The 21,287-nt window shown below is 53.8% G+C and overlaps 1 protein-coding gene across 5 annotated transcripts in view; it reads left to right on the top strand.

Moving 5' to 3' along the window:
* MAD1L1 (mitotic arrest deficient 1 like 1) overlaps window positions 1-21,287 on the top strand; it is a 397,602-nt gene that overhangs the window by 158,411 nt on the left and 217,904 nt on the right. The gene's annotated exons all lie outside the window — the stretch shown is intronic.

Raw genomic sequence — 21,287 nt, 5'->3', positions numbered from 1 at the left:
TTCCACCCACCTCAACAGAGGTGGACGGTGCAGTGGTGTCACAGAAGGGATTTTCTCAGGAGGCAGCATTCCTGCGGGGACCCAGGGATCTCCCCTTTGTGAAAGCATGTGTGGAAAACGACAGCAGGGGGAGAGAAGGCAGCTCGTCACAAAGTGCTGTTGGATTCAGCCTTCAGGCCAGGAGCAAGAGGCGATGGCGGCTTGGGCCCAGCAGATGACTGCAGGGGTTCAGGCAAGTGCAGTCTGACCCTCCCGCTGAGGACAGGCCCTGGGAAGCAGAGGGGGCGAGGCTGTGCTTGGTCGGGGTGGCAGGACACCTGGGCTTGGTCTTTGGGTGCGCGATGACGTGCTGTGGTCCCATGATGTGGGAAGGTCAGAACTTCCTGGGGGAGGAAGAGTAGGAGGGCTCGGCTGGGAGTTGGGCCTTTCTCTGGGATCTCAGATGTCGCCAATTCTCTCTGGGTCTCAGTTCTCCTTTCTGCTAAACTTTGGACTCAGGCCTGATGACCAGGGGTGCCTGCGAGCCTGGCTGTGTTCAGGGGGTACCCCCTTCATTGTGCCTTCTTGTTGGGCTCACTCCTAGCTTGGGCTGGGGAGGGACATCGGTCCACACCAGCCAGATGGGCAGCACTTTGGAGTAGTCCTGCATGCATGGCCTGGGTGAGTTACAGATGTGGCCCCCATCGGAGACCCACCCAGCCTTGACTGAGGCTGGTCGCGTGGGAACTTCCTGGTTTCTTAAGCAAAGTCAGCAGTTGGAAGCTGAGAGGAAGTGTTCCCTTTACAGGTCCTGTGTGAGCCTGACTGTTCTCATGTGCTGGGTCTGGCCTGCAGCCTGACATTCTGTGACCCACACCACACTCATGCTGCTGTCTGCATCCCCTCTTAGTGCTAGGGCTCCTGATGTGATAAGGAAGGAGTAGCTCACAGTTGGTGGGTGTCTGGTGTGGTTTTCATCCCCGGTGGGGCTCCCTCGTGGTCCATTGGAGCCCCGGAACCTCCTGTGAAGTCTGTACTCGACTTTCTTCCTGCCGTTTCTCTCGGAGGGTCACCCCCGGTGCAGCCAGGGCAGGAGGTTTTTTGTTCTTCTCTGCTGTGCTTCGCAGGTGGAGAGCCTCTCGCACTTTCTGGCCCATGCTAGCCTCACCCCGACCCTGCTGTGCTCTTGGGCCTGCTCTGTGTTAGTGAGAAGGTGGATATTGATCGCCGGGCACGGACTGGTTGTTTATCCTGACAAAGGATTGATCCCAGTCACTCATGTAGCCCCAGGACCGGGATGCAGGATCCGTCCAGCCAGCCGTGATGAAGCCGTTTGATCGGCCAGCTGGAGGGAGCAGCGTGCCTGCTGCCCTGGGCCTGTGCACCTTGGTATTGGCTGCTGCTCACCTCAGCTCTGCACGGCAGCCCGTCCAGCTGGCTGGTGGTCGAAGAGTGCCTTCTCTCAAGGAGCACCCGAGGGGGCTGCTGCTGCCCTTGAAGGTTTCCTGGTTGCTGACCTGTCAGGCCCTCCACAAGCCTCTGACTGGTGGAGCTCTGGGCCTCTGCGTCCCATCGGAGGTCCTGCCTATGTGCTTGACATTTTAGTACACAGTGCTTGGAGTACGCAGTTTTATTTTGAGACCTTTATTAAGCCGCTCTAGTCTAAGGATTTAATTGTTACTGATAGCTAAGAGTATAATTACCTTGGTAAAATATCATGACTATTTTAGGCCGTTGAAAATTGGCTTCTGGAACTGGGTGAACACAAACCATTTTCCTATTTGCAGTGAGCTACTTTTCCTGTGCCCCTAGGCTTCCACAATATGGCTGCAGAGTCTTGTTTATGGAATATCAGTAATACAAGCTAACTTTTAGCAAGAAACTCTAACAATGACAGAAAAGCTTACCCTCCACTCTCTCCCATTTTCTGCACTCAGCCCTCCCTCCCTTGTTTCAGAGCAGATTGTTTACTGGAGGCCACAGGCTGTTGGCGAGCAGGTGGCATTGGCTGTCCAGTGGTGTCTGACTCATGTCGCGGCTGCTGAGCACACAGTATGGTTGTCATGGTGGCATCCTGCCCTGGGAAGCTGCATATTGGGAAAGACAGAGATGCATGTATTCCGGAGTGGTCGACAGTCTGAGTTTTGAGCTCTGGGCCAGGGTCTTGGGTGTGTGCTCACTGAATGAGCACGTTCCTTGGCCACCTTCTCCAAAGCTGGGCTGGTGATGACAGACATTCCCCTCTCCCATGTTTTTCTTGCTGCCTAGAGCATCAGATATGCTCACTCCCATAAAGTTCCCTTTGTCAATCAAAAAACTCTACACAAACATTCCTGATGATCCCACGGGCTGAAAACCAACGTGGCTGGGCCTGGTATGGGATTGGGAGCAGATGAGCTTTAACAAGAGGGCTGGGACCCTGGACCCGCCTGTCACACTCAGCGATGGGAGAGCATGGGGAGCTGGCATCTGTATTTGCAGGGCACGGTTTAGGCCAGATCCATCTTGGGAGATAGCTGAAGGCAGATGGAGATGGGACCCAGGAGGGCCAATGGCTGCTGCTGTTTAAGAAACAATCAAATAGGGGGCAGAAGGCAGGCTGCTGTAGAATATCAAGGCAGAAAGTACAAGGGGGAACCCTTCAGAAGAGTTCCATGTTCTTCCTGCCTCATATCCAGAAGAGAGGTCCTGGAAGAAGCCTCTATCCTCCCATGAGAAGCTGCTGTCCTCCTGGAAGAAGCTTCTGTCCTCCCTTGAGCATCTGCTATCCTCCTGGAAGAAGCCTCTGTCCTCCCATGAGAACCTGCTGTCTTCCTTTAAGAACGTGCTGTCCTCCTGGAAGAAGCCTCTGTCCTCCCTTGAGAACCTGCTATCCTCCTAGAAGAAACCATTGTCCTCCTAGGAGAAGCTGCTGTCCTAGAACAAGCTGTCATCCTCCTGGGGGAAGCTGCCATCCTCCCAGGAGAAGCTGCTGTCCTCCTGGGAGAAGCCTCCATCCTGGGAGAAGCTGCCATCTTCCTGGGAGAAGCCACTGTCCTCTAGGAGAAGCTGCTGTCCTCCTGGGAGAGGCCTCCATCCTCCTGGGAGAAGCTGCTCTCTTCCTGCTATGTTCCTGGCCCAGAGTCAGCTCTTGTGAGCCTCTGAGCCATCCCAGCCTCTTAGAGTTGGCCAGAGCTGCTTCCTGAGGCTCCTTCTACGTGCTTTGGAGTCTTCGCCAGGGAATCTGAGACAGGAGAGGTGGACTTAGCTCAGAGATCCATGCACATGTTCTTAGTCGACTCTGCTAGGACCTCCTCTCTTCTTGGAGGTCATTTCCGTCCCTAGGGTGCTGTGCTGGAGTCTCCTATTCCCTTTTTGGCGGAGGGGCCCCGCCGGGATCTCAGTATTGAAAATTGTTTAAAAAAATGTTGCCCTTCCTGTCCATGTATTCACGGACATACCTGAGGCTGGGCTCCTGTGCGCCCCCTTGCTGGGTGTTCAGTGGGCTGCATACCCAGCCTCCTGGGATTCAGCATCTCGGCAGGGCCAGCTGCAAGGCCAGGCTCCTGGGCCCAGAACAGGACATGCATGTTTCTTGCTAAAGCTCAGTGTCGTCCATGGAGCCAGCCTGCTCACAGGAGGGGCTCTAGGCCTCCTTCTGGTCCATCCTAGGAAGGCAGTGCAGTCCTTGCTGGGACTCTCCCAGACCTATGGTTTGAGGAGGCCGTTCCTTTTCCTCACTGTGTCCCTTCTGCTTTGCAGGATTGTGTATGCTGAGGGCAGAGCAGGAGGAGGCAGGCTGTCCCAAGGGAGCTGAGGGGTCAGAGTGGCCTGTGGGTCCTGAAGGAGTGTGTCCTGGTGGCTGAACCCTGGCCATAGCAAGGGTGGGCATGGTGCACATGGGAAGAGGGCAGGGCCTTGCTGACACCGTGCCCAGGCTGTGCAGGGATTTAGAGATGGGCCCATGTTGCTGGAGTTATTTTTGAACGGGTTGTTTTCATCTGTCCTGGAATAGCACGGTAGCGACACACCTGATGCGTGCTTGTGCTCTGTGGGACATGTGGGCGGAGGGACGTGGAGCAGAGGCAGGCACTGTTGTTTATTTTGTGTTGATACAATTTGGGCAGCTTACACTTTGGAGACCACCCCAACAAGGTTAATGTAGCTCATGCCTTTTCCAGCCACGGATGAGGCCACTGTTCCTCCAGGTGAGTGCCATTTCAAGTAGTTGGCTTGCTTTTATTTTAAAGTCCTGATCTCCCCTGATGGTGTCTGTTAAGTCCTGGGATCCAGCACAGCCTAGAGCGGGGACATGGAGTCCGGGACTCCCAGGGCCTCAGGGCTCTGTTCACTCTCAGTCCAGAGAGCAAGATTGTGGCATAACTCCCTGCCCACCCCATGTCCCGTCTTTCTTTTCAGTGTTCTCATGAAAAAGATCATATAGAATATATACGTAGGCCTCAAAGAATACAGCAGCTTCCCGTGTCTCCATCCTGGTGTAAGAAACGGAATGACCCCTGCTGTCAGAAGGCGTTTCGCTTCAAATGTAGACCAGTCCTTCCCTCATTTCTCTGTCTGGTTTAATCACATGTGTATATCTTTAAACATGGCTCAGCTTTGCCCACTTTTATGTTTTCTATACATAGACCCATACCTCTGTGGCTTCTTTTTGTTTATATTTGACATTATTCTTTTGACCTTTGTCCCTGGAAATGCAGAGTGTTCCCTTTCGCTGCTGCTGTGACGCTGTGTGGAAGGAGTGGGTCACGGTTTAGTGACCGGACATGTGAGGTGTTTCAGTTTTGCCCTCACGCAGTGGGTGCCGCAGAGTGAGTGTGGCTCGCCTCTGCCTCGGGAGGCTTGTTCTCGGTCATCTCCAGGTCGAAGTTCAGTGTGCACAAATTACAGACACAGGACAGATGCAGGGGCAGGTAGCAACCCCGGGAAGACCCTTGTGCCTGCTTCTAGCCGCCTCCTCAGCTCCAGGGCGAGCCCCTCATGACTTTTCATTTCCCTTTTGTTGTTGTTGTTGTTGTTTGTTGTTTGTTTTTGTTTTTTGAGATGGAGTCTCTCTTTGTTGCCCAGGTGGGAGTGCAGTGGCGCCATATCCTGGCTCACTGCAGCCTCTGCCTCCTGGGTTCAAGTGATTCTCTGCCTCAGCCTCCCGAGTAGCTGGGATTACAGGTGCATGCCACCACACCCAGCTAATTTTTTTGTATTTTTGTAGAGACTGGATTTCGCCATGTTGGCCAGGCTGGTCTTGAACTCCTAACCTCAGGTGATCCGCCTGCCTTGCCATCCCAAAGTGCTGGGGTTATAGGTGTGAGCCACTGCGCCCAGCCCACTTCCCTGTTTTTAAGCCTTATATGATGGAATCACATACTTGTACTCATCTGTGCCTGGTTTCCATTACACGTTATCTTTATGAGAATCACGTGTGTTATATATAGCTGAGATTTGTTGATTTTTCTTAATTACGCTGTTAAGTTTTACATTGTACAAAAATATCACTTTTTTTTTGAGACGGAATTTTGCTCTGCCACCCAGGCTAGAGTGCAATGGCATGATCTCAACTTACTGCATTGTCTGCCTCCTGGGTTCAAGTGATTCTCTTATCTCAGCCTCCCTAGTAGCTGGGATTACAGGCATGTGCCACCACACCCAGCTAATTTTTGTATTTTAAGTTGAGATAGGATTTCACCATGTTGGTCAGACTGGTCTTGAACTCCTGACCTCAGGTGATCCATCTCAGCCTCCCAAAGTGCTGGGGTTACAAACGTGAGCCACTGCACCCGGCCAAAAATACCACTAGTTAAAATATACTTGGCTATACCTGACATCGGATGGTTTCCAGCACAGGGGTATGACTCTTGCTGATATGGATGCCTTTACACATGGGTAATGTTTGGTGATCCCTGGGCACTCTTGCACTGGGCATGCCAAGGTGTGGCAGAGGGTCAGGTCCCGGGGCTGCCACACCTGCCAGAGTCCCTGCGTAGACAGTGCTGGTCCCTCCGGGTCCTCACCTGCCGCTTCTGGTTTTCCTCCCTGGTGGGAGGCCAGTTCTCCAAGTGTGTTGTTCTGACTTCCCTAAGCCCCTTTCTAAATGCTCACTGACCAGCTAGACACCAACTCCTGGGGGTACCTGGACAGGCTTTCTGTTCCTCTCCCCTTTGGACTTTTAAGTGATTGTTTGCCTTTTTCTTACTGAGCTGGAGTTCTTTCCTCTGGATGTGAGTCTTTCGTTGGAGAAACATAATTTGGGTTAATCTTGTGATTTGCCTTTTACTCTCAGAATTATATCTGTTGATGAAGTTCTTGCAGTCCAGCTCACTGATTTTGCTGACACTGGTGCCCGCGAGCTGTGATGAAAGAATCTTTGCCTCCCAAAGTTGTGAAGATATTCAGTGGTTTTCTTCTTAGAAAGAAGAAGAAAACACGTATTGTTTTACCTTTTACACGTTGCTGCTGTTTTCTATGAAAATGCTGTTGTTGATCTGGCAGCCTTTATTGCCAGGCCACCCTCTCCCAACGCGTGGTGCTGCCATGGCCGTAAGCCTGGGGACCCCTCGAGGCTGTTTAATTCTGGGCTTCCTGTTGTGTTCCATGGGCCCTTTTTCTATGTTTACCGATTCCATGCTGTTGCCCTTGCCGCCTTCTTCCAGCATTTCCATGCATCCAGGCAAAGTGTAACATCGTTTCTTTCCTCAACCCTGAACGCCATGTGTTCCACTGTTTATTTGGATGGCCTTGAATTTCTCTCAGCAAGTTTGATGGATTTTAGGGTAGACATCTTACATGCCATTAGACTTTCTGCCCTAAGTACTTGGACTTTCGATGCTGTTTTAATGGTGTCTCATTGGACTTTGATCTTCTGTGTGTTTGTTCCTGGCCTGTGGATATACGGCTGAGTCCTGCACATTGACCCTGCGACTGACAACCTCACTGTGATGCTGGCATTCTGTGTGCACGGTCACGCTCTCTGAGAGATGCTGGCCATGCGTCCCCAGCAGCCCCGCGCCTCTACCCTTCCCTGCCAGCCCCGCGCCTCTCCTCTCCCCTGGCCACGCTTCCCCGGAGGAGTGATGGCAGAGGCACCTGGTCCACTCAAGGCTTTGTGGCAGCCGCTTCCGTGATACGTCAGTCAGTAAGCATGGTGTGTGCTGGATGTTCTGCGTTATTGAATTAATGAAATTCTATTCTTCTTGTGGTTTTCTAAGAGTCTTCATCATGGATGCCTACCCCATAAATTTTGATGTCGGTTGTTTTTGTTACTGTTCAGTTCAAAATAATTTCTGATACTCTCTGGACTTACAAAGCCTGGTCTTCCAGCAGGATTTAGCATGTTCAAAGCATGTAATACAGGCAGATTGGCAAGCTGAAAAGGGATTGAAAAGGAGGAACCCAGACTCAGTTCACTCACCTAATCATTAATTTTTCATTCCCCAGATTCCTTTTTTTTTTTTTTTTTTTTGAGATGGAGTCTCACTCTCTTGTCCAGGTTGGAGTGCAGTCATGCGATATTGGCTCACTGCAATCTCTGTCTCCCGGGTTCAAGCAATTATCCCACCTCAGCCTCTGAGTAGCTGGGACTATAGGTGTGCACCAACATGCCCAGCTAATTCTTTGTATTTTCAGTAGAGATGGAGTTTTGCCATGTTGGCCAAGAACTTCTCACCTCAAGTGATCTGCCTGCCTTGGCATCCCAAAGTGCTGGGATAACAGGCATGAGTCACCACGCCTGGTCATTGCCCAAATTCTTACTGTGCACGTCCTGTGAGCCTGGCATATTTAGGTGCTGCACAGCAGACTCAGAGCTCAAGGGATCCCTCTGTAGTTGGGGCTGGTAGCAGTCATATTGAAGCGGTGACCTCTGCTGTGAAGGAAGTGAGGTCTAGGGGTCCTGTGCAGGGGAGGGTGTGGGAGGCGTGCAGCCTTTGAACAGGTGACCTTGCTGAGCCCAGAAAGGCACTGTGGGGAGAACTGTGTCTGTTTCCTGTGCTAGACCATGGTGGGGTTTGTTTTTTTCCGAGGTGATGATAGCTGTAAAGGCAGTTGGGCAGGTGATGGAGTGAGGCGCCATGTCTCCCTGGCTTCCCTGAGGCAATGCCATGTGTGGCTGTGGTGCAGCAGGAAGACCAGGGGCTGGCGTTAGCACAGCATGTGTTACTCTCTGCCATTGGTGCCTGTGTAGGTTTCTGTGACCCCATAGTGGTTCCCCTAGGCTGCTCCTTGGAGCCAACTCCTTGTCCTGGTTCTAGTGTTGAATAGGACTTGTCCTCCTCCCCCATGATAATGGGCACTGGGTGGGAGCTCCATGTTGGGCGTTTGAGGTGAGTGCCACCCTCGCTCACGTGGGTGTCCCGTGGGTCGCATTGCAGATGGGTCCTGAAACCAGCCTTGTACTTTCTTCTGCGTCTTTCCAGGATAGCCACTCTATGGTTTCTTCCTCCACCCCAGTGGAAGCCTAAATATAGCTGTCCCCTCCTACCTCCCCTTAGGGTGTGACATCTAGCCTTCTTACCCTGGAGCAGAGCAGATGGCCTCCATCCATCCTGCAGAAGAACCCGAGGGAGCCTCACGCTGTCTCTGATCACCATCTCCTTCATTCTACACCCCTCTTTAGGTCTCAGCCTTCATGATCGGCATGATTTGTCTGCCCTTTCTTTTTCAATGCTGAAAATTTTTGGTCTTAGGTAGCACTGAAGGAAATATTTATTTATTTATTTATTTATTTATTTATTTTGAGACAGAGTTTCGCTCTTGTTACCCAGGCTGGAGTGCAATGGCGCGATCTCGGCTCACCGCAACCTCCGCCTCCTGGGTTCAGGCAATTCTCCTGCCTCAGCCTCCTGAGTAGCTGGAATTACAGGCATGTGCCACCATGCCCAGCTAATTTTTTGTATTTTTAGTAGAGATGAGGTTTCACCATGTTGACCAGGACGGTCTCGATCTCTTGACCTCATGATCCACCTGCCTCGGCCTCCCAAAGTGCTGGGATTACAGGCTTGAGCCACCGCGCCCGGCCTTGAAGGAAATATTTAAAACACCCAATACCTGCTTTCTCCTCTGGAAAGCATCATCCTCTGTGACCCTCCAGGGCTCTCTGTCTCAGACAATCATACTCTCCCATGCCTGTGGCACCCACTTAGGCGTGGGGGGGTCAGCTTCATGGCCCCGTGTTAGCCCAGCAAATCGAGGCTTAAGACTGGCCTACAGACTCTGCCTGAGCTGGGCGGCCAGCCTTGATGCTAGATTTGCGATTCTCCTGCCTCAGCCTCCTGAGTAACTGGAATTACAGGCATGCATCACCATGCCTGCTAATTTTTGTATTTTTAGTAGAGACAGGGTTTCACCATGTTGGCCTGACCTCAAGTGATTTGCTTGCTTTGGCCTCTCAAAGTGCTGGGATTACAGGTGTGAGCTACTGTGCCTGGTCCTATATTTTTTTTTATTTTTTATTTTCGAGACAGTGTCTCTCTCTGTCATCCAAGCTGGAGCACAGTAGTGTGGACTTAGCTCACTGCAGCCTCGACATCCCAGGCTCAGGTGATCCTCCTGCCTCAGCCTCCTGAGTAGCTGAAACTACAAGTGCTACCAGCATGCTTGTCTAATTCTTTTCTGTTTTTGTAGAGATGGTAGTCTCACTGTGTGGCCCGGGCTGGGATGCTAAGTGCCTAATCATATTTCTCACCATGCTGTGCACCTCCCGCCCCAGCTTGTCACCAGTCCCTGCATGTTCATTCTGCACATGCTGGTGTTTGCTTCCTTATGCGAATGGTGAGCGGATACTTCCTCCTGATTTTTTGGTTTGGAAGCCTCCCTGTGTGGGCCCTGGGAGGTGTGGGCAGAAGGTGGGCTGTGGTGTGTGTGCTGAGTGCCTGTCCAGGGGTCCTATGTGGGTAGAGGGTGGGCCGTAGAGAGGGCGTTCAACACCTATCTGGGAGTGCTGTGTAGGCCCTGGGAGGAATGGGTTGAGGGGTGGGCTGTAGTGTGGGTACTCGGTACCTGTCCGGGGGTCCTATGTGGCTCCTGGGAGGTGTGGGGAGAGGGTGGGCCATAGTGTAGGTGTTCAACACCTGTCCAGGGGTCCTGTGTGGGCCTTGGGAGGCATCAGTAGAAGGTGGGCCATAGTGCAGGTGCTGGGCGCCTGTCCAGAGGTCCTGTGGGGGTCCTGGGAGGTGTGGGAGAGGGTGGGCCATAATGCAGGTGCTGGGTGCCTATCCAGAGGTCCTATGGGGGTCCTGGGAGGCGTGGGGAGAGGGTGGGCCATAATGCACGTGTTTGGTGCCTGTCCAGGGGCCCTGTGTGGGTCCTGGGAGGCGTGGGGAGAGGGTAGGCCGTAGTGTGGGTGTTCAGCGCCTGTCCAGGGGTCATCTGTGGGCCTTGGGAGGCATCGGTAGAAGGTGGGCCGTAGTGCAGGTGCCAGGCACCTGTCCAGAGGTCCTGTGTGGATCCTGGGAGGTGTGGGTAGAGGGTAGGCTGTGGTGTGGGTGCTAAGCACCTGTCCCGGGTTCCTATGTGGGTCCTGGGAGGGGTGGGTAGAGGGTGGACCATAGTGCAGGTGCTTGGCGCCTGTCTGGAGGTCCTGCTGTCCCTGCTGGATTTGAGTGCCTGCTGAGGTCACAGCCTCCCAGCACTGTCCCTCTTGTCTCTGTTTGGGAGCCACATGTTTGGGTTTCTCATTCTAAGCCCATGCCCTTCATGATGTTCTGGAGTCTGCAGACCTGGCATGGGTTTCTGGGGGGCTTGCCAAGGTGTGCTGAGCTGCACTTGACCACAGCCCTGGGTCCCTGTGACTCAAGGTGGTCTGGGGCTCTCACAGCATGCTGGCTGAGGTCCCACTGTGGTCGAGCCTGGGCTGGTCCCGGCCTGGGGCCTGGCTCTTCTGGGACGGCTCTTCTGTGTCCCTGATGCCAGCCTGTCTGCACACTCCCACTTGGTGTGAAGGCTCATGAGACTCCAGGTGGCATCCTTCCAGGTCTCTGGGAGCTCTGGGCCTGTGAAACCTGGTCACGCCTTCTGGGTGGATGGAGCAGCCCAAAGCTTGCAGGTTCCAAGGAAGCTGAGCTGAGCTGAGCAATGATGAGAGGAGAGCTGCTGCCTGAGGTGTGTGTGGGCCCAGGTACTGTGCCAAGTGCCTCCTTTGTCACCACCTTCCCGTCTGAGAAAAGAGAAGGCCAAAGTCCAGAGAGTTTCAGACCCCTGCAGGGGAACAGATCCAGGGTTCTGATCCTGGTCCAACCGTGACACTTACCTGCTACGCCCCACCCTGCATCCTGGAGAGGAGACGGCACCGCCCACCCAGGGCCTGGACCCTTCGTGTGTGCCTTGCGGAAATCTGAGTGTGACTTGGCAACTCTGGGGTGTGGCCTGTGATCCCCATGTCTCACTAGCTCCCCAATCAGCTCCTCTGGGCCAGTTCTGTTGGGTGGCAGAGGCCTGGACCATGCCCTATGATGTGGGGGGTGGGTGTGAGATGCTTGTGGTCACACAGATGATGTGGGTGCTGCTGACTGGCTGTGGGCCTGGCTCACTCCCGCCTCCCTCCTACTCCACTGCCCCACTGCTGTCCTCACTGTCTGCCCCCCAGAGGACACATGTTCTGGTGTGTGCCCATTGAATTCCTGCTTTCTGTAAGGGTTTGTGGTGTGCCGTCTGCCTAGTGCTGTCATGGCATGTGCCCCCTCGCTGTGCTGCCTGCCTACTGCCTGGAGGGAAGCTTGTCTCTTCTTCCTCTGTCACTGCCACCCTGCCCTTTGTAAAAGGCTTTGCACTGTGCACATGTGCACAGGACAGATGGAGTTTGGGTTCTGCCATCGTCCCTGGGTCCTAGCCCCACTGCCGTTGTGACCCTCAGAGCTCGTCTTCTTTCCTGGGCTTTAGCCTTGGTGGACATCCAAGGAGCAGCCCTGAGCACTGCGTGGGCTCCCTGCTCCCTGTCACTGTGAGGGCATGGCCCAGATGAGTGCAGCTCAAGTACAGGTTCAGACACTGCTTTGTTCTTACTTAAAATACGTTCCTCCACGTATGCCTGGATGAGTGGGAAGCCTGCAGGAGGGGCCGTGAGACGCCAGGCAGCCCGACTTCCAGGGTAGTGTTTGCTCTGCTCAGTGAGATGGCCTCTTCCCTCCGCAGATAAGCAGGGTCCTCTCGGCTTTGGAATTTAATTTCTAGGTGTTAATGTATCACCCTTTCACATTACCTTTCTAGACTGACGTTTCTATCATATCCATTTAGGAAAAAGCATTCGCTTTATTATGGGACAGTGCCATTTGCAGAGGTATTAGAAAGCCAACCTTGTCACAGACACTGCTGCATTCTCCCTCCAAGAAGGCAGCTGGACCTGGGCTGTGGCAGAAAACAATACCAGGGAGAAAAGCAATTCTAGGAAATACGATTAAATCAAAACAAAATGCCTTTGATTCCTCTCCAATGTGAAGATGATTAGTAAGATTGGGTGGTGGGAGTGTGGACCGCCTCCACCTGCCAGAGCCCTCTTCGTGCGCACCCTCCCTCTTGGCCTCAGGTGTGCAGAGTTTGGAGGCTGTGTTCCACTGGATTCGGGTCACCGCATCTTTACTCTTGGCTCTTTGAAAAGACCACAGTCCAGCCCCAACCCGTCCACAGGTGGGACTTTCTGGACAGTTCCAGGTGAGGCTGTGGAACTCCTGCCCCTCTCAGGGAGATTTGAGGAGCCTGGCCGTAACACTGCATTGGGGGAGGTGGACTGGGAGGAACGGCGCCCATGGGCTCTGGCCCTGGTGGGAGGGCTCTGGCTGCAGGGCACCCGCGTGCAGCCCCTCCCACCCTGCCTCCCCCTGCAGGAGGGTGCTGTGGCAGGTGTGTCATCAGAAACCCCGATGAGGACATTCCTGGATGGTGTCGCTGAGACAAGCCTGTCCCCTCAGGTCTCCATGTCTGGGTAGCTGGAGTTGGGTGCCCCTGGAGCATTGCAGAAGCTAGGTCTGCTTTCTCTTTTGAGGAATCCACTTCATGGTGGCATATCACACTTGGAGAGCTCAGTCACAGAGCCGACTGATACCTGCTGTTCAGAACACAGGGCCTGGGTCACAGGTTCCCTGGCCCCAGCACCTGTCTGCCTGGGGCACCTCCATAACCCACGTCCCCAGGCTTCCACTGGAACATGCCATGCCGGGAAGATGGGCCCTACTTCTGCAGCCTCCCCTGCCTCCTCCTTGCTCTCCTGCTGCCTGCCAAGGCCTCGGAGTCTTCATATAGCTTCTCTCCTTCCTGGAACCCGTCTCATCCCCAGCGTCTGGCTCACGGCATCTTCCCCCTGTTACTCCTATGAGGCAGGCCCTTTTCTCCTTTGTTCACTAGCAGCCAGCACAGTTCCTTGCATACAGCAGGCACTCATTGGACTCCTTTCCTACAAGAGGCGCCAAGGCCTGTGGAGTGGCCAGGGAGTGACTCTCCTGCTTCTGCCTTGCCTGCTCTGGGCTCTTTTCCTGCCCGGAAGACTCTTGGTCCCAGCCTCACCCTCTGCATGGGCCTCCACGGCGCCACGTGCATGGTGCCTGAGATACTGCCTCCGGCTCCGAGGCCATGGCTACTGCTATCCATTCCAGCTGCCTCCAAACCTACGGGTTTCTAGGAAGGGCCTGCTGTCAGTTAGCAGATACTGAGGCTTCTACTTCTGATGTCTGAGCTAATGTCAGCAACGTGGAAAAGGGCGTTACTTGCTTTTAACTTTCCCAACAATGAAAGTCACAAGAGCTGTCAGCAGCAGAGCAGGAAGGAGGGGCAGTAGCTGAGAGCAGGTGCTGGGGCAGGGATGGCTCTGCCTTCAGAGGAAGGTGCTAGAGGCATCACCTGCCCCTTTCATTCTCAGGCCAGTGGAGGAGCCTCGGCTGTCCTGGAACTTGGGGCAGCTCTCTCCTCTGGATTTCCTCCTCCCACATGTCCTGCTCCCCAGGACTGTGGCTTTCTGTCCCCCCATGGTCCTGGAGGCCCAGCACCTCCCTCCCTCTGTGCTCCAGGATGGGGCCCCGGCTCCCTCCCGGTTCCTCTGTCTGCTCTAGGCAGCATTCTGTGGCACCAGGGCCATGCCAACTGCTGTGGCTGTGTCCTAACTGCTTGCTCCAGGTATTGTTTTGATGGTGTACCTATTTGTAAAAAGTGTGGAATTTGCACACTGATATATGCATATTTGCTTAAAAAGGATATTTTATGTTCTGTGGCCAATAATGAATCCGTATATTTATTTCTAAGATATGAGGACTCATAAGGAGGGTTTCCACTGTATCTCTGGGCCCCAGTGAGCTGTCCGGCGCCCGCCCTGGCTGCTGCTCCGGGGCCCCAGTGAGCTGTCCGGCGCCCTCCTAGGTGCTGTCCCCAAGACCCAGTGAGCTGTCTAGCGCCCGCCCTGGCTGCTGCACCCAGACCCCAGTGAGCTGTCTGGCGCCCACTCGAGCTGCTGCACCCGAGCCCCAGTGAGCTGTCCGGCACCCTCCTAGGTGCTGTCCCCAGGCCCCAGTGAGCTGTCCGGCGCCCGCCCTGGCTGTTGCACCCGGGCCCCAGTGAGCTGACCGGCGCCCTCCTAGGTGCTGTCCCCAGGCCCCACTGAGCTGTCCGGCGCCCGCCCTGGCTGTTGCATCTGGGCCCCAGTGAGCTGACTGGCGCCCTCCCTGGCTGCTGCACCCAGGCCCCAGTGAGCTGACTGGCGCCCTCCCTGGCTGCTGTACCCGGGCCCCAGTGAGCTGACCGGTGCCCTCCCTGGCTGCTGCACCCAGGCCCCAGTGAGCTGTCCCGTGCTCTCCTGGGCACTGTCCCTTGTAGTCTATTGGGCATTGCGTCTGTGTGGTTTTCCTGAGGGTGTTACCAGCTGTGGTGGCGGTAGGTTGGGCTTGGCGTCAGCAGGCCTAGGGCTCCTGTCATGCCACTGCCTGTGCTTGTGTTGCTCACATGATTGGGAAGGGGCCAGGAAAGTCTGTTGGCATCTGGAGTCATGCTGCGGGTGGCTGTGGCAGGACTGTGATCATGCTAGTGGAGAGGACGATAGGGTTCTGCCCTTGTTGCTAGATACACTGCTCCTGCTCTTCTCTGAGGCCAGCCCCTCCTGTCTGACGTGTGTGGATTGTGGGTCTCAGCCTGCCAGGGGCTCCTTCATGGCATGCAGGGGTGCACAGGTGTTGACTGTGCGTGAACAGTTGTCTTTCTGCCTGGCTGCTTCCCTGCCTGATGCCCCTGTAAACATCCATTCCCAATGCGCTTCCCAGAGGATGCTTGTCCTTGGAGCACTCCTAACAAAAGGTTCTCAGTGAAATCAGTTTGTGACACCCCATGTGGTACAGCCTGACACAACATTGTGCTGCTCAGCTTGTCCATGGCTCTGAGAAGCCCTCAGGCCCCAGGGCAGCTGTGGGGAACAGCAAGGTGACCTGCCAGGTACAGGGAAGGTCCAGCCTTCATGTGCAGTTCTCACATCTTGTTGCTGGGCTTTTTTGCATTGAGTGTGAGTTTCTAACATACTATGTTGAAACATCTCATCTTGCCTGCTGAGCCATGTGGCTCTTCCTGAAGACCAAAGTCAGCGCCCTCCTTGCCACCACTTCATCCAGACCCCAGGGCCCCTTCTGTCCCATAGACTGAGGTTCCCATAGTACCATATGGGTTATGGATGAGAAACCCAGGGTGTCCTGCCTAGGAGAGAGGCTGTGGAATTCCCAGGTTCTCTTGGCTTTGGAGGTTTATAACAGAGAGACCAAGGCTTGGAGAGGAGCCCAGGGAGACCTAGGCCAGGCCTCTTCCAGCTGGCACAGGTAGCTTTGGCTTGGCCTTGGAGGAAATGTAGGTAGCGCCTGCAGGGTGTCGGGAGGGGCTGGAGGGACTGGGCTCGGAATGTTGTCCTGACTTCCGAGGCTTGCTTTGGCCTGACATTGTCTTTTTTTGTGCTTTAAAATTCCCTCTCGTGTTTGGTAGAGAACTATTCTCTTTTTAAACTCAATTTCGAAGAAATCCAAATCTTTGAATAACCTTGATCTTGAAAGGAAGTTGGCTGCAGGTGAAAATTGATGGTCACGCTCAAAGGCATGGTTCCCTGCCAAGGAAGCCTCTTGAGTGTTTCCGCTAAAAATAGCTGCAACATCCTGGTGGTGTTGTCTGAACCGTCTCCAGACCCCCCGGAGACATTCAGAGATGTTAAAGGTGACAGCCAGCCTCACCTGGCCGTTCCCGCACAGCTGTGTCTGCTCCTGCCCTGTGGGGCATGGGTGGGTGGGCCGAGCAGCACTCAGGGGTACAGGGCTGCTCACTTGGCAGCCTCTGCTCCTTCAGTTGTCCTTGATGTCATGGCACACCTGAGAGTCTTGGAAGTTCCCTGTGCCACAGTCTGGGCGGGTCTCTGGGTCCCCATGTCCCTTCGTCCATGGTCCTGGGAGAGACCCCTGGCCTCAGAGTCAGGCGTGGAGTCACTGGACTTTCTCCATGCTGGTGATGGGCCATGGTTGGCTTGTGGTTCTATGTGTGCATCAGGGGAGCTGCCAGAAAGATCAAGCCACAGCCTGACATCAGCCAGAGTGGAGTGGGCACAGGGACCCCCTGCCTCACCCCTCTCAGCCCGGAGTTTCTGTTTGCTGTGTGGGTGTGGACATGGGTCTGAGGTGCTGGCTGGAGGATTCCCTGCTTCTAGCAGGTGCTTGAGATTCCATCCTGGTACCTAGCTTCTGGTCTGGCCTCATACCTGGCTTAGCACTCGTAGGAGTGCAGCAGATGGAAGGGGTGGTGATGCCTGTAGATGCTGCGTGAGGTACCCCATGAATGTGTGATCTGGTGCCCGCAGACATTGGGTGAGGTGCCCTGTGAACCTGTGATCTGATGCCCGCAGACATTGGGTGAGGTGCCCTGTGATCCTGTGGTCTGGTGCCCACAGACGTTGGGTGACATGCCCCGTGAACCTGTGCTCTGGTGCCCACAGATGTTGGGTAAGGTGCCCTGTGAACATGTGATCTGGTGCCCGCAGACATTGGGTGAGGTGCCCTGTGAACTTGTGGTCTGGTGCCTGCAGATGTTGGGTGAGGTGCCCCATGAACCTGTGGTCTGGTTCCTGCAGACGTCGGGTGAGGTGCCCCGTGATCCTGTGGTCTGGTGCCCACAGATGTTGGGTGACATGCCCCGTGAACCTGTGATCTGGTGCCCGCAGACATTGGGTGAGGTGGCCTGTGAACGTGTGATCTGGTGCCTGCAGATGTTGGGTGAGGTGCCCCATGAACCTGTGGCCTGGTGCCTGCAGATGTTGGGTGAGGTGCCCCATGACCCTGTGGTCTAGTGCCTGCAGATGTTGGGTGAGGTGCCCCATGAACCTGTGGTCTGGTGTCTGTGGTTGTTGGGTGAGGTGCTCCGTGAACCTGTGGTCTGGTGCCTGCGGATATTGGGTGAGGTGTCCCTTGAACCTGTGGTCTGGTGTCTGTGGATGTTGGGTAAGGTGCCCTGTGAACCTGTGGTCTGGTGTCTGCGGATGTTGGGTGAGGTGTCCTGTGAACCTGTGGTCTGGTGTCTGTGGATGTTGGGTAAGGTGCCCTGTGAACCTGTGGTGTGGTGTCTGTGGATGTTGGGTGAGGTGTCCCATGAACCTGTGGTCTGGTGTCCACAGACATTTGGTGAGGTGCTCAGGAATTGCAGCACTAGATGGTCCTCCAGGATGCTGGTGCTGACTGGCGAGTCTGGCCACCTACACCAGGTGGCGGCCAGTGCCCTCAGGTGGCTGCTGCCCTCCAGCAAGACATGGGGTTGCCGCTGGACCCAGGTGTCTCTGAGGCCCAGGCACAGACCTTGATTCTGCAGGAGGCCCCTGGGTGGACCAGGTGAGTCCTTTCTCCCGCCACCTCTTTGAAAATCTGTGTTTTAAAACTCAACTTCTTGAGTGACATCAGAAGGCCCATGAACTGGTGAGCTGCCCCAAGTCTTTTGCCGCCCATGGTGAGCATGAGCCACCTTCTGAGTTGGCTCCAAGTCACAGAGGCCATGGAGTGGGGGCCTCCACTGTGGAGGGATAGGGTCTGGCCCTGGATGGGGCACTGGGAAGGGAGGTAGTGGCCTGAGGCCAGCTCTGCTGGAATTCCTCTGTTGTAGAGGGGGGAAGCCTGGGAGCTGGAATCAGAAAACCTGAGTTAGAACCTGAACTCTGTCACTCTCATTTGTGCCTGGCACCAGCTCCCTTTACCTCTCTTCACCTTTGCTGCTTCTCTCGAAGAATGAAGCATGCGCACCTCACCCCATTTGCATGCGGAGCATGCTTCATTCATGAGGGAATGCTTTGAAAATATTTTTAAATTGTAATGTTCAAATATATGTACGAGTTCATCATCAACTCACTCAACAAACATATGGTTAATTCTATTCTAAGGTGATGTGTGTTCCTGAAAGTCACCCTGCTATGCAAAGTTGCATTAAAAATAACATGAGAACCTAATAAAAATGGCAGTATGGTTCCTGTGGTCGGTGGCTGGACACAGGCAAGTGTGACGATCGGCTTGGCTCTTTGCCTCGAGGAGGTCTGGTGCTGGCTTGGGGAAGTGGGAATGGCGGCTTATAAGTCACTGTGGAGGGGAGATGGATACCGGAAGCTGGAGCTGGTGTTGCACAGGTAAGCTCAGGCAGGCTTGGGAGGCTCCCAGCACAGCTCTGTTCAGCTGAGTGTGGTTTTCTGCCTCCATCTTGAGAGGAGGTTCTTCACAGAGGGGTGAAGGGGAGCCTTTTGGCCATCACTTAACATCCTATGGGACAGCCCCTCCCAGATGGTCAGTAGCATGGGAACAAGTCTGCGTTTTCCAAACGAGACACAGCAGAGCCAACTGCCCGGCTGACCCAACTGCCTGCCCTGGGCCAGGCCTTATGCGTGGTTGATACTTAACCGGTTATCGAATTTATTTCCTAACAAATCGTATGTTAAATACCTGGCATGGGACCTTGAGTGAGTGGGCATTCGATGTATAGTGGCATTCATCACATGAACTTCTCATTTTCCTTAACATTTTTCTAATAATCTCACTTAAAATTTATTTGGAGAATTCTGAGCTGGGATTTGGAAATCCCATGTTTGAGGAACAGTTTGTAGTTGAATGAGGTGAATGGTGGATGGTGCCAGGTGAACAGGTGGGGTTCCCAGCCCAGACGTGCTGACTCCAGCCTGTTGCTGCTCCTTCACACTCATCCACGTGGGTTCATGAATGCACCTGTGTGGGTGCTCATTGTGCATGTGTACACACATGAGCATTCCTGTGTGCGTGTCTGTGCTGCATAAGCTCTTTGTAGGAGCTGTATGTGCATATCTGTGGCTGAGTGCTGTGTGTGTGTCCATACGAGTGTACTTGGGTGCACATGTGTGTGTTGTGCTGTGTGAGTTTTGTGTGCACTTGTGTTCATGTTAGTGTACACGTCTGCTCTTTGAGTTTTGAGTTCTGTGCACATCTGTGTGAACTGTGTGCATGTGTGAGCATGAGTGTGCATATGTCTGCTCTCTGAGCTGCACACATGTAAGTGTGAGTGTGCATGTATCTGTCCTGGCAAGCTCTGTGCTTGCACGTGAGTGCACATATGTGTGTGTACATGTGTCTGCTGCATCAGCTCTGTACACAGGTGTGAGTATGCATGTCTGTGCTGTGTGAGCTCTGTATGTGCATGTCTGTGCTGTGTGAGCTCTGAGCACGAGTGTGCACATGTGAGTACAGTGTGAGCTCTGTGTGTGTGTGCACATTTGTGCATGTTGTGAGTGCTGTGTGTACACACACATGTCCATCTGCGCATGCCATTCTGGAACGCTGGTTCTTTTATGCAGCTTGGCTCCTTTGCAGTGTGAGCTGTATATGTGTGTGCATGCTTGTGCGCATGGTGTGAGTGCTGTATGTGCACATGTATGTCCATCTGTGCATGCCATTCTGGAATGCCAATCCTTTTATGCAGCTTGGCTCCTTTTCCCATGAGACCCTCATGGAACATTAAGCCCAGCAGACAAGGCTGGCCCCAGCCACTGTGATAGTTATTAAACAGCAATAAAGCAGGATCTGTATTTACAGACCCAGAGTGTGCTCAGACTGGGTGGTATTAAACATCATCCATCATCAAATGGAAAACAGTCAGATGCAGGGAGTGCAGAATGAAGTTAATATTCTTTTGGTTAACTTCACCCATAAAGAGCTATACTACCCCCAATAAAATACCAAGAGAAGGAGAGGAAGCTCCCTCAGACTGAAGCAGTCATCAGTATGATCCGCAGACAGGCTCCTGGGTCTCCTCATGCCTGTGGGTTTGCAGCCATGTCACCGGGACTGGCCATTCTGCAGCTAATTATGCATTCGTAGCTCAGAGCAAGTGATGTCTCAGGGTCCCTTTCCAGAATTCTTGTTGCTTGCTTTGCCTTAGATCAGCTCATTGGCAGTGCTGGGGAGCTGGGATGGATGGAGAAGTGACATCTACTTGCAGAACCTGAGAATTTGGGAAGGGAGGGCCTTGGCCAAAGACTGTTTGCCCAGGAAGGTGGCATGCAGTAAAAAGCTTAGAGTTCAACCTGGGAGGTTGGCGTTGGGCATGGACATGTATGCTGGTGGCCAGTCATTACCGATCCTCCAGTTTTCTCTTTGTTGTCTGTGAATGGGTGAGCTCAACCCAGGGGGTGTTGTGTGTACAGTGTGTGGCGCAGAGGTAGCACCTGGGATGGAGGCCCAGGCACTGCGCATGTGGGCACAGGGATCGCTGCTCCTCCTCCTCCGAGCCAAGGCTTCCTGTCTGGGTGAGGTCCAGCCCTTCACCTAGGAGCTTACAGAATCTTCAGCAGGGACAGAGACTCTAGACAGTACCTGTCTCTTCTCCAGCCCTTGGTTGAATGTGGGCCTCTTAGGCACAGGCCAGTAGCACTCACCCCTTGCCTGCCCAAGACATCATCACAGCTTAGTATGGGGCAGGCAGGTGAGGCGGTATTGGAAACAGATGCTTAGTGCCACAAAGAAAAATCAGCACTGAGACAAAGGATCTCTCAGCAAGGCAATCTTTACCTTCTGCAGAAAGGGTACCCCTGTTAGCCACGAGAGTACAACCAACAAAGGAAAAGCAGACATATTCATCCGTTACGCATTTGGGGTCGTCCTTACTGCTGTGTCTGATCTCCCTTGGTTGGAGCCAGACCTCACAATCTAAAACTGAACCTGATTGGCTAATAACTTAAAACTTCCTTGAATAAGTAAAGGTAAAGGGGAAGTCCAAATAAGGAAGGAACAGGAAGTTGCTTGCAAAAGGACTTAGAAAAGTAATAACAAATATCTTGGTACAAGGACATAGAATGTACTACATGCCTGTGAGCATGTCTGACAGCT

The sequence above is a fragment of the Saimiri boliviensis genome, chromosome 1 (assembly GCF_048565385.1).
Source record: "Saimiri boliviensis isolate mSaiBol1 chromosome 1, mSaiBol1.pri, whole genome shotgun sequence".
Taxonomy (NCBI): domain Eukaryota; kingdom Metazoa; phylum Chordata; class Mammalia; order Primates; family Cebidae; genus Saimiri; species Saimiri boliviensis.
Note: the sequence above shows the minus strand (reverse complement) of the source record. Positions and strands in the feature narration are given on the sequence as shown.